This window comes from Octopus bimaculoides, chromosome 12 (assembly GCF_046866305.1).
Source record: "Octopus bimaculoides isolate indiv1 chromosome 12, ASM4686630v1, whole genome shotgun sequence".
NCBI lineage: Eukaryota > Metazoa > Mollusca > Cephalopoda > Octopoda > Octopodidae > Octopus > Octopus bimaculoides.
In genome coordinates this window covers 50,591,172-50,606,755 of record NC_142939.1, presented here as the reverse complement: position 1 = coordinate 50,606,755, position 15,584 = coordinate 50,591,172, and the positions used below count along the sequence as shown (strand labels likewise).

Here is a 15,584-nt window from a genome sequence, read left to right as displayed (position 1 = left end):
TCTTTAAAATCTATTTCAAATCTTTCTTGCATTTTTTTATTGTCATTTTATTGTTTTATTATATAAGTCTGCTGCCTCCCATAAACTATGATATAAAACTGTTTGGCAAACACCAGAGTCAGTTGCACCAATTCCATCACTACCACCACCACCACCAACAACAACAACAACAGCAACACATGTAATGTGATCACCACCACACTGCTGCTACTACCACCAATACTGCATATGATCATCACCACCATCAGCAATGCTTAAAATCATCACCACCACCACCACCATCAACAACAACAACAGCAATGCATATGATCACTGCTACCACTGTTGCTGCCACTGCTACCACCACCACCACATATAAACAAGACCACCATCATCACTACCACCACCACCAACGACAACAACCACCACCACCACCACCATCAAACACCACCTTCACCACCACCACTGTTACTGTGTATATACAACACCACTGCTACCATCATCAGTATCACCGTCGTTACCACTGCCTAGAAGTACCACCACCGCAACCAGTTCTACCACTGCTCTCAGCATCCTGTCTATCCCAGCATCACACTATGTCGCCATTAACACCGCATCACTGCTACCAACAACACCCACTTCCGCAACCGACCTCCTTCGCATCCCAACAACTGAAATGCCATCCTCCCTCACTGTCATCCCCATCCCGTCAATAACATCTATAAATACAACAACAACAATAAAAATGCCACATAAACATTTCTTTTTTTTTTTTTGCCAGTAGATATTTGAAGTAGTTAAATTGTTGTTGATCAAATTGTTTGACCTAATTTTTGACCTTTCCATCAACACAAAGCTTCCTCATTTATATTGACACCTCGTCCCCTCCTCCTCCTCCTCAGCATTATCACCATCATCATCATCTAGTCTATTTACGTACATGTTTTTCTTTTTCTTTCTTTCATACAGCTATTCACTCACAAACATACACATAGACTCTTATAATACTCACTGATATGCACATAAGCAATCCCTCCCCCATATCTGTCTGTCTGTATATCATGTGTGTGTTGTGTGTTGGTTGTTTTTATGTTACATATATAAAAACAAACATAGCATCGCTCCATACTTTTCAGTAGAGTCCTTTGTTTATTGTTGTTGTTTTTTCATGTTTGATAGTGACTTCAAAGCTTTAAAGTACAGTTTTATAACTGCAAGGAAGCTGAAACTATGAGGCCCATCTCGTTCCTCAGAATACTGTCAGATTGTGCCACTGATACTCACTAGACCACCCTTGTAGAAGAGGGTTGATCAAGTGGATTAATATTGATTGTAAAATGGCTGTTTTGATGTGTTTCTTTTTGTGGTAATTGATGGTGGAAGCAATATTGTCTAGACAAGATTAGCTTACTTTAACATTGCATGCCTTAAAGAGCTTACAGCATTTGTATGTATGTAGGAAGGTTTGTATAAGCATCTCCTGATTCAGTTTCTTGTAGAAGTGTTCTTAAGATTTAGATCCTGTCTTAAGATCTAGAAAGTTAACTCTCCTTAGGTTGATACTAATATATTTAAGAGAATCTACCTAAATATACTCATAAGCCCTTCTTAAATCTGCCATCATCTCTGTGCAGAGATTGATAAAATAAGTACTGTGATTGATATAATTGACACCAACTCCTTGAAGGTGATGCTCCAGTATGGCCACATTCCACTGACTGAAACCTGCGAAAGAATTAAAAACAATATAAGTCTGCTCAATACCCATGTTATGAGTTAAAAATTAAGGACTTTTACATTGGCACAAAAATCATGGATGCATTCTTTTGTGTGGTTGTGGTGCTGTGTTGTGGTGACAGATCTAGTCAATGGAATGGAATCCAGCTACCATTCTGCAACAAATTTTTATCAGTCTCAAGGGTGTGAAAGGCAAATTTGCTTCTGTTTTCCCTTAGTGTAACTTTAAACTCATACCATACTGGGAACATACCTGGATACTGAAAATACTATCTCAGTCCATTATTCATCAACTCTTTCTGCAACTTTAACTACTTTTTCTCCAGATGAAATAATGAAATCAAAATAAAGAAGAAAAGACTACCAAAAACAGAGATAAAATGTAAACAAAAAAATAATAACAATAACATCAACAATAATAATAAATGTTGAACAAATACGTAAATAAACAGTGCACAAGTTTCTCTTATCATTGTAAAACAATTTTTTCTAGAATCTTCGGAAATGATGTGCAATATTTTTAGATAATATATTGATCTGTTGTCTGTTGTTTGGTTGCAAAAGAAATTGCTGAAGCTGTCAAAGTAAATCTTTTTTTATTTTCTTTTTACAAATTCCAAACTTTTTTCTTTCCAATTTTTTTTAGGAAATGTCAGAGCTAATTATTGTTAATATTATTTGTTTGGAAAAATGATGTTAAGGCAAGGGTTAAGCTCCCATATCAATGAACTTATTTCCAGTCTAAGTCGTAAATATTTCACTTCACTTCACACATGTTCTGCCATAATGTGACATGGAAAGCCAGGGCAAATCATTTTCGAATGAAACTCGAATCTCATAAGATTAGCAGTGACACATAATGTTAGGATGACATATGATTCGTATGTCATCCTAACATATATTAATCATATAATGTACCTCTTGGGGTACCACATAAAGAATTTTATAGCGTACAATGAACATGTGATATTAGTACAGCTTATCTTTTCTCAAGAAGACAGTTATCTTACAAAATTCAATCTGAATACAGCATGTCAGCAAAAGTTAGAAATTTTTCATTCATGTAGGGTCAGGGTTAGGCACAGGAGTGGCTAGGCTTCATCATTGGCTCATTGTGCTATGTTGTTTAGCCACAGGTAAGCCCTCATTAAGATGGCCCATGATGAAAGACATTCCAGCCATGGCCATCTTATTTTATTTCAGATATTCTGTATCTAGGACTACATTATCCAATGTTACTTGCTTTTCTAAGATAGTAATGTGTAATCTGAGGGAGACTAAGCTGCTATTTCTAACAGCTTAAACTACTACATATGGGCTCCCTTATTGTATTTGACAGACTTCAGCTGTTGTTTAGCTCCAGGCCAGCCTTGATTGAGCAGATCTAGATACAATTTTTTCAATACATAAACGTAACCCCAGGATCACATATTCTAAGATGGTAGAGCATGATTTGAGGGAGATTTAATAGCTATTTCTTGCATATCAAGTGACCACAAAAATTACCTGTATTGGTGCATTATAGTGAGTTGGACCTTTAACCATAACTCTGCTTCCATCACCAAACCAGCTATAAAAAAAAAAAAAAATAAGAGACATCTCAGCTGTGATTTGAACACAAATCTGGAGATTGTTCAGAGAGAATTTACCACCTTGCCAAAACAGAGATACAGTTTATGGCATGACTGAGCGAACGAAGTCAGCAAACCTTTGGAAGTCAATCAATATGGTTGTGTCAGTGTACTCTTACACACACACACTTGTACATGTGCACGTGCACACACACACACACACACACACACACACACACAAATATTCCCACTTTCATCCATTCATTGATGTTCAAAGGATTGCTTATGGCTGTGGTGTGTCTTTGTGTGAGTGTGTGCATGTGTGAGTATCTATATGTACATATGCATGTATGTGTATACATGTATATGTGTGCGCATACGTGTACACACACACAGGCACACACACACACACACACACACACTCACACTCACACACATGCATGTATACATGTATACACACACAATTCATACAGCCATATTGTATTGATTGACGTTCAAAGGATTATGAATTTCGTTTGTTATTAATGCCATGAATCATCTCCAGATATATGCATATGTACTTACATACATCCATACCTACATACATACATATGCATGCATTTAAACACACATTCATACCTGTATGCATACATACATGTTTATATATATATATGTATATATATATATATAGACCTACATATGTATATACATATATACACATACATACAAGCACACCTACTTACCTACATACATACATACATAGGCACACACATACACAGTCTACACTTATTAATATCAATGGATGTGTGTATATGTTTGTTTGTTTGTTTGTATATAAGTAATTATTGCTCAAAATACACCAGGAATACATTTTAAAGTAAGAAATTTTATGAGAGTGCATAATGAACTTGGCTCAGTGCTATATAACTTAATACTATAAATATATAAACTAACGGAATAAAAAAAGCAACAAAATCAATCAACATTATATATTTATGACATGTATATTTCATATTGGAACACATTACGTTTCTGTGAATGAAATGCACTTGTGGAAATGCCACACAAAGCTTCATCAACTGGAAAAATAAATGATAGAGAATTTCAATCCACCAAGTCAATATTACAATCGCAATGGTAGTCACATGGTGTTAGCAGAGCATGAAATTACATAAAATTAAAATTGAAATTTCTCAAATTTCTATAGACATATTACTACAATCATCATCATCGTAATCATCACCCTCACCTTCATCATCATCATCATCATCATCATCATTATCATCATTCACTATCTGTTTTCCATGCTGGCATGGGTTGGATGGCTTGACACATGCTGGCAAGCCAGAGGACTGCACCAAACTCCACTATCTGTTTTGGCATGGTTTATATGGCAGGATGCTCTTCCTAATACCAACCATTTTACAGAGTGAACTGGGTGCCTTTTTTGTGGCACCTGGCATAGTTTTTACAATTGGATGCCCTTCCTAATTCCAGCCACCTTACAGATTAGACTGGGTGTTCTTCACATAGCACCAGTACTGGCGAGGTCTGTTTTGGCATAATTTTTATGGCTGGATGTCCTTCCTAGCATCTATTTTACAGAGTGGACTGGGTGCTTTTCATGTGGCACCAGAACTGGTGAGGTCTGTTTTGGCATAGTCTTTTTTTACAGCTGGATGCATCAACAAATGTTTCTTTGGCTTGAAGCAATTAATATAATTATTGTTTAAGATACATAGGCATGACTATAGTTAAGAAGCTCACTTTGCAGTCATGTACCCACAGTATTGGGTTTAGTACCACTGTGTGGTACCTTGGTACCTCTGTCTTCTACTATAGCCCTGAGCCAACAAATAATTGGTCAGTGAATTTGTAGATAGAAACTGTGAGGAAGCCTGTTGAATGTATATGTGTGTGTGTGTGTGTGTGTGTGTGTGTGTGTGTGTGTGCACATATATATGATGAGCTTCTTTCAGTTACCCAGTTTCCATCTTCCAAATCCATTCTCAAGGCCTTGGTTAGCTCTGGGCTATGATACAAAACATGTTCCCCAGGTGCCACACAATGGAACTAAACCTAAGACGATGTGATTGAGAACCAAACTTTGAACAACACAGCCATGCCGGCATCTATTAATATATTAGTCGTATATTTGCAGGAACACATGACCTTTTATGAAATGAATATTCTTTTTTAATATTTATGACTTGAAGTGTTATATTAATCAGTTAGTTTACACAATACGCACACATACACACATTATTACACATATATGGAACTTAATATGAATATATTTTAGTGTCAGTACATACAAATTATGTTGTTTCTCATATATATGTGTATGTATGTGTGTGTGTGAGTGTGTATGTGTGTGTATAGAGATAGATAGATGGATAGACAGATAGATATAGATATACATGTGTATATATATATATATATATATAGAGACAGATAGATATAGATATACATGTGTGTATATATATATGTATATATATATATATATATATATATATATATATATGCATATATATATGCATATATATATGCATATATATATGCATATATATATGCATATATATATGCATATATATATGCATATATATATGCATATATATATGCATATATATATGTATATGCATATATATATGTATATGCATATATATATGTATATGCATATATATATGTATATGCATATATATATGTATATGCATATATATATGTATATGCATATATATATGTATATGCATATGTATATGCATATATATATGTATATGCATATGTATATGCATATATATATGTATATGCATAAATATATATATATATATATGTATATGCATAAATATATATATATATATATATATATATGTATATGCATAAATATATATATATATATATATATATATATATGTATATGCATAAATATATATATATATATATATATATATGTATATGCATAAATATATATATATATATATATATATATATATGTATATGCATAAATATATATATATATATATATATATATATATATGTATATGCATAAATATATATATATATATATATATATATATATATATGTATATGCATAAATATATATATATATGTATATGTATATGCATAAATATATATATATATATGTATATGTATATGTATATGCATAAATATATATATATATATATATATGTATATGTATATGCATAAATATATATATATATATGTATATGTATATGTATATGCATAAATATATATATATATATATATATATATATGTATATGCATAAATATATATATATATATGTATATGCATATATATATGCATATATATATATATCATCATCATCATCATCATCGTTTAACGTCCGCTTTCCATGCTAGCATGGGTTGGACGATTTGACTGAGGACTGGTGAAACCGGATGGCAACTCCAGGCTCCAATCTAATTTGGCAGAGTTTCTACAGCTGGATGCCCTTCCTAACGCCAACCACTCAGAGAGTGTAGTGGGTGCTTTTACGTGTCACCCGCACGAAAACGGCCATGCTCGAAATGGTGTCTTTTATGTGCCACCCGCACAAGCCAGTCCAGGGGCACTGGCAACCATCTCACTCGAAAATCCTACGGGAGCCAGTCAGGCGGTACTGGCAACGGCCACGCTCAAAATGGTGCATCTCATGTGCCACCCGCACAAAAGCCAGTCCAGGGGCACTGGCAACGATCTTACTTGGCTTGCCGGGTCTTCTCACGCACAGCACATTTCCAAAGGTCTCGGTCAGTAGTCATCACCTCGGTGAGGCCCAATGTACGAAGGTCTTGCCTCACCACCTCAGCCCAGGTCTTCCTGGGCCTACCTCTTCCACGGGTTCCCTCAACTGTTAGGGTGTGGCACTTTTTCACGCAGCTATCCTCATCCATTCTCACCACATGTCCATACAAGCGCAATCGTCTCTCTTGCACACCACAACTGATGCTTCTAATGTTCAGCTTTTCTCTCAAGATACTTACACTCTGATGGGTATTCACATTGACATTACACATCCAACGGAGCATACTGGCTTCATTCCTTGCGAGCTTACGTATGTCCTCAGCAGTTACAGCCCATGTTTCACTGCCATGTAGCATGGCTGTTCGTACGCATGCGTCATACAGTCTGCCTTTTACTCTTAGTGAGAGTCCCTTTGTCGCCAGCAGGGGTAAGAGCTCTCTAAACTTTGCCCAGGCTATTCTTATTCTAGCAGCTACACTTTCAGCGCACCCACCCCCACTACTAACTTGGTCGCCCAGATAGCGGAAGCTATCGACTACCTCTAGTTTTTCACCCTGGAATGAGATAGAAGTTGTTTCCTGTTTGTTTACAGTCTTTATTGCACCTGAACATCTGCCACAAACAAAAACTAACTTGCTAGTTAACCTGCCTTTGATGTTGCTGCACCTCTTATGTGTCCATAGCTTGCACCAGGTACATCTTATAGAGTTACTACCTACTCCTTTTCTACATACTGAGCAGGGCCATCTACCTGAAGGGGTTTGTGGTTTATCTACCTTCCTACTTATTAGGATTTTGGTTTTAGCTAGGTTGACTCTAAGGCCCTTCAATTCTAGACCTTGCTTCCACACCTGAAACTTCTCCTCTAGTTCTGATAGTGACTCCGCAATTAGGGCAAGGTCATCAGCATAGAGGAGCTCCCAGGGGCAACCTGTCTTGAACTCCTCTGTGATTGCCTGGAGGACTATGATAAATAAGAGGGGGCTGAAGACGGAACCTTGGTGGACCCCTACCTCTACCCGGAATTCATTGCTGTACTCATTTCCCACCCTCACCTTACTGGCAGCATCTCTGTACATGGCTCGCACAGCTCTCACTAACCATTCTTCTATCCCAAATTTCCTCATTGACCACCAGATAAGGGATCGGGGGACCCTGTCAAAGGCTTTCTCCATGTCAACGAAAGCCAGGTACAGAGGTTTATCCTTAGCTAGGTATTTCTCCTGCAGCTGTCTCACTAGAAATAAGGCATCAGTGGTGCTTTTACCTGGCACGAACCCAAACTGCATCTCATCTAAATTGATTCGCTCCCTAATTAGTTGGGCTATGACCCTCTCTGTAACTTTCATAACCTGATCTAACATCTTGATGCCTCTGTAATTATTTGTATCTAAAGCGTCACCTTTACCTTTGTAGCAGTTGACTATGATGCTGCTACACCAGTCATTGGGTATGACTCCTTCGTGTATCACCTGGTTCGTAATACAGGTGACTAGGCTATAGCCAACACTGTCAAATATTTTGAGCATCTCTGCAGTGATTCCTGATGGGCCGGGAGCTTTCCCGGTCTTCATACTCTTAATTGCTTTATCTACCCTGGTACTATCAATTCGGATAGCTGGTCCCTCTATTGGGTCGACATACGGCAGGCTCTCTTCCTTCCATTCATTCTCTTTATTAAGCAATCTATCGTAGTGGCATCTCCAGACCTCTTTGTGGGTGGTGTAAGGTCCCCTCCCGACCCAGAGTAACGTGGTGGTGGAACAACGAGGTAGACGGGGCTATTAGACAAAAGAAACAGGCTTGGAAGGACTGGAAGAACCGTGGTAGCAGGGAATTGTACCAATGTGCCAGAAGGGAGGCTAGGCGACAGGTTTATACATATATATACATATATATAAATATATGCATATACATATATATATATAAATATATGCATATACATATATATATATAAATATATGCATATACATATATATATATATAAATATATGCATATACATATATATATATAAATATATGCATATACATATATATATATAAATATATGCATATACATATATATATATAAATATATGCATATACATATATATATATAAATATATAAATATATATATACACACATATATATATATATATGCATATATATATATATATGCATATACATATATATATATATATGCATATACATATATATATATATATATATATGCATATACATATATATATATATATGCATATACATATATATATATATATATATATGCATATATATATATATATATATATATATATATATATATATATATATATATGAATATACATATATGCATATATATATATATGTATATGCATATTTCTATATATATATGCATATATATATATATATATGTGTATATGCATATATATATATATATATGTGTATATGCATATATATATATATATATATGTGTATATGCATATATATATATATGTGTGTATATGCATATATATATATATATATATGTGTATATGCATATATATATATATATATGTGTATATGCATATATATATATATATATGTGTATATGCATATATATATATATGTGTATATGCATATATATATATATGTGTATATGCATATATATATATATATATGTGTATATGCATATATATATATATATATGTGTATATGCATATATATATATATATGTGTATATGCATATATATATATATATGTGTATATGCATATATATATATGTATATGTATATGCATATATATATATATATATGTATATGCATATATATATATATATATGTGTATATGCATATATATATGTATATGTGTATATGCATATATATATATATATGTGTATATGCATATATATATATATGTATATGCATATATATATATATATATGTATATGCATATATATATATATGTACATGCATATGTATATGCATATATATATATGTATATGCATATGTATATGCATATATATATATACGTATATGCATATATATATCTATATATATATATGTATATGCATATATATATATATATATGTATATGCATATATATATATATATATATATATGTATATGCATATATATATATATGTATATGCATATATATATATATATATATGTATATGCATATATATATATATGTATATGCATATATATATATATGTATATGCATATATATATATATGTATATGCATATATATATATATATATATATATGTATATGCATATACATATATATATACATATGCATATACATATATATATATATATATATATATATATATATATATATATGTATATGCATATACATATATATATACATATGCATATACATATATATATATATATATATATATATATATATATATATATATATATATATATATGCATATACATATATATATATATAAATATATGCATATACATATATATATATAAATATATGCATATACATATATATATATATAAATATATGCATATACATATATATATATAAATATATGCATATACATATATATATATAAATATATGCATATACATATATATATATGTGTTTCAGCCAAGTGGCTGCAGTCATGCTGAAGCACCACCGTGATTTTCACGTTCCTTGCATGGCTCTTCTCCCCCACCTGACATGGTCCAATCAAGAGTTTTGATTGCACATCTGGTGTATAAGAGAATTTGACACAGCAGCCCTAAGCTGCGTCTCATTACGAGCCATTGGTTCGTCTGGTATCGTGGAGAGGAAAGCGTCAAGTTTTGTCTTGAAGACCTCCGCATCCATGTCTTGCATGTCTCTCAAATGTTTTGTCAGGGCATTGAAGAGCTGAGGTCCTCTGAAACCGAGGCTGCTGCAGTATCTCGTTCTTATGTGAGATGCAGTGGACGGTACCTTTGGCACCATGCAGTGGCGACCCGTGCAGGCGTTCCTGTAGTACTTGATGCCAAAGTTTGGCACCAGTCCTCCAGTATTTTCCATATGTATATTATTACATATCTCTCCCGCCTGCGCTCCAGGGAGTAGAGACCTAGTGCCTTCAGTCGCTCCCTGTAGTTCATCTGTTGGACTGTGGCGATCTTTTTTGTATAGTGCCGCTGAATTGCCTCGAGTTCTGCTGTCCGCTTAACACTGTGTGGTGACCACAACTGAGAGCAATAGTCTAGGCGGCTCAGAACAAATGTCTTCCACAGAGTCAACATGACTTTTTGATCCCTTGTACGGAATGTCCTCAGTATCCACCCTGCCAGTTGTCTGCACTTTGCTGTCGACTTGACAATGTGCATGTGAAATGATGCATCACTACACATGTTGATGCCCAGATCTCTTACTGTTTGTGGTTCTGGGATTGCAGTACCTCCAGGCCCTGTGTATGCCAGTTGGGAGGTGCTTGTGGTCTTGTAGCGCAGTACTTGAAATTTTTTTGCATTGAATTGCATAATATTTTGCTCTGCCCACTCATATATTGCATTTAGGTCCTTCTGCAGGCTTACAATATCATCAGGATTCTTTATTGCCTGAGATATCTTTGTGTCATCAGCATAGCTTGTGACAGTGGCTCTCCGAGTGACCGTGGGCATGTCCAGAAGGGCCACTATGAACAGTAGTGGCCCCAGAACAGTTCCTTGTGGAACACCACTCAATATTTGTGTTTCCCTAGATAGTTCTCCATTGGCTGCAACTGTCTGACTTCTACCATTCAGGAAGGCATGCAGCCACTCTCCTAATTTACCAGCTATGCCAAGGTTTCGCAGCTTGTGACACATCAAGCCATGATCAACTTTGTCAAAGGCTTTTGCAAAGTCGAGATATATCACATCAACATTTGAATGGTCAAGTAGCTGCTTCAGGACCCAGTCATAATGCTGCAAGAGCTGCGTGAGGCAGCTTCTACCTGGACGGAAACCATGCTGGGTCTCATTCAGCAAGTCATTTTCTTCTAGGAACGCAATCAATCTCCTTCTGACAATTCGTTCCATGACTTTGCTAATATGTGAAGTCAGAGAGATGGGCCTGTAGTTCCCAGCCTCTGCTCTGCTTCCACCTTTATGGATAGGACATATGGTGCCTTCCTTCAGCTTTTTGGGAAGTTTACCATTTGCAAGGAAACTCTGGAAGAGTATCCGGAGTGGTCCTGCTAGTTCTTGTTTACACGACTTTAAGAGGACAGCTGGGAAACCATCGGGGCCAGTTGCCGAATTTGAGCTCATTTCATTTATGGCAGCTATCACATCTTCCTCTTCAATGTCGATGTAGGTAATGGATGCAGTCTTTTTCTGCTGAGTGCTATTGTCAAATAAATCAGCTGGGTTCCTTATCTGCATGTGACTCAGAGGAGAAGTGAAGACACTCTTGAATTGTGTACTGAGCACTTCACTTATCCATGTGGGATCTGCAGTCAGTGAGTCATCAGGCAGGAATAGGGGTCCTATCTTATACTGTACCGTAGCAGTCTCCTTTGCAAATCTATAGAAAGCCTTGGGGTTTGTTTTTATGCTTTCTACTGCTCTCTTCTCCTTCTCTGCTCTCTCCTTTTCATGGGAGAGTTTAATTTTGTTTTCTATTTCTAATAGTGTTAGTTTTAATTTAGCCCTTTTCCTATCCTCCAGTTCTCTATTTAACTGGTTTGAGACTTTTGTTCTGTGTCTCATAAGGATTTTCCTGTCTCTAGGAATTCTATTGGCATGTTTGCTGGTCTTTCTATATGGCACGTATTTGGTGCATATGTCTTGTATGGTTGACATAAAATGACTTAGTTTGAGGTCATTGTCTTGTATAGAAAGGCTGTCTTGCCAGTTTTGATTTCGAATCTCTCTGCGAATTGACTTCCAGTCCGCCCTGTGGAAATTCAGGTTGGATATTGCTTGAGTCCTCCTGGTGGGGTGGGTGTCAGTGGGTTGTCTAGGACCATACATAGTTAATTCTATAATGTTATGATCTGAGAGAGACGTGGGCGTTATTTTCACATTATGGATTAGGCTCACATTGTTTGTGAAGCAGAGATCTAAAATATTGCTTCCCCTGGTTGGTTGGAGTATCACTTGTTCCATGAACAGCATGTTGGATAGTTCTAGCAATGATTTTGCCTGGCTTTGTTCATGCAGTGACATCCCAGAGAGGATGTGACCTTCAGGCCATTTAACATTTGGGAGGTTAAAGTCGCCTAGGAAAAGTATATTGATGTGTTGGTCCAGATTTGTCAGGACCTCTTCTATGCGTCTGAGGCTGTCCTCAAATTTACCTTCCTGCTTTGCGGTATTTGGTGGACGGTATGTTGAGCATACAACTACATCAATTTGTTTTATGTGTACTATTAAAGTATCACATACAGAGTTTGAGTGTGATAGTAGTAGTAGGGGTGTGACATCTTCTCGGATGTACATTGCAACTCCCCCATGACTTCTATCCCTTCTGTCTGTTCGGAGTACGGCATACTCTGGTATATTTATCTCCGCATCTGCTATATTAGGTGTTAGATACGTTTCGGTAAGCACCATGCATATTGCTTGATTGCATGTTACTAGGTCTTTCAAGTATAGGAACTTGTCTTTGCCGCCTGTTCGTAATAGGCCCCGGATATTCAGTAGGAATATGGGTGTGATATCTGTGCAGGGGTTCCTGGTGTTAGCGGTGGCCATCCCTGATCCATCATCTGTGGTGGTCTTGGACAATGGTTCGTGTGGCGTTGACTCTGTACCCTCTGCATCCACGTTAACTGTTGTATATATATATATATATATATATATATATGCATATATGTATATTCATATATATGTATATGCATATATATATATATATATATATATATATATATATATATATAATATATGCATATATATATATATGCATATATATGTATATGCATATATATATGTATATTCATATATATATATAATATATGCATATATATATATAATATATGCATATATATATATATATATATATGCATATATATGTATATGCATATATATATGCATATATATGTATATGCATATATATATATATATATATATATATATATATATATATATATATATAATATATGCATATATATATATATATATATATATATATAATATAATATATGCATATATATATATATATATATATATATATATATATAATATATGCATATATATATATATATATATATATATATATATATAATATATGCATATATATATATATATAATATATATATATATATATATATATATATATATATATAATATATAAATATATATATACTATATATATATATATATATAATATAATATATATATATATATATATAAATATATTATATATATAATATATATATATATATATATATATATATGCATATATATATATATATATATATATATAAATATATATATATATATATTATATATATATATATATATATAATATATGCATATATATATATATATATATATATAATATATGCATATATATATATATGTATAATATATTATATATACATATATGTATATGCATATATATGCATATGTATATATATATATATATATACATATATGTATATGCATATATATGCATATGTATATATATATATATACATATATGTATATTCATATATATGTATATGCATATATATATATGCATATATATATGCATATAATATATGTATATGCATATATATATATATATATGCATATATATGTATATGCATATATATATATATATATATATAGTATATGCATATATATATATATGCATATATATGTATATGCATATATATATTGTATATGCATATATATATGTATATGCATATATATATGTATATGCATATATATATATATGCATATATATGTTATGCATATATATATATATATTATATATATATATATCTAATATATGCATATATATATATATATATATATATATATATATATATATATCTATATATATGCATATATATATATATATATCTAATATATGCATATATATATATATATATATATATATATATATATATATAATATATGCATATATATAATATATGCATATATATATATATATATATATATATGCATATATATATATATATATATGCATATATATATATATATATGCATATATATATATATATATGCATATATATATATATATGCATATATATATATATATATATATATATATATATATATAATATATGCATATATATAATATATGCATATATATATATATATATATATATATATATATATATATAATATATGCATATATATAATATATGCATATATATATATATGCATATATATATATATATATAATATATGCATATATATAATATATGCATATATATATATATGCATATATATAATATATGCATATATATATAAATATATATATATATGCATATATATAATATGCATATATATATATATAATATATGCATATATAATATATATATATATGCATATATATATATATATATATATAATATATGCATATATATAATATATAGCTATATATATAATATATGCATATATATATATATTATATATATAGTATATATGATATT

General features: G+C 32.6%; 1 protein-coding gene across 2 annotated transcripts in view; it reads right to left on the bottom strand.

The window, feature by feature from the left end:
• LOC106867144 (neuronal acetylcholine receptor subunit alpha-10) overlaps positions 1 to 15,584 on the bottom strand; it is a 109,741-nt gene that overhangs the window by 75,305 nt on the left and 18,852 nt on the right. The gene's annotated exons all lie outside the window — the stretch shown is intronic.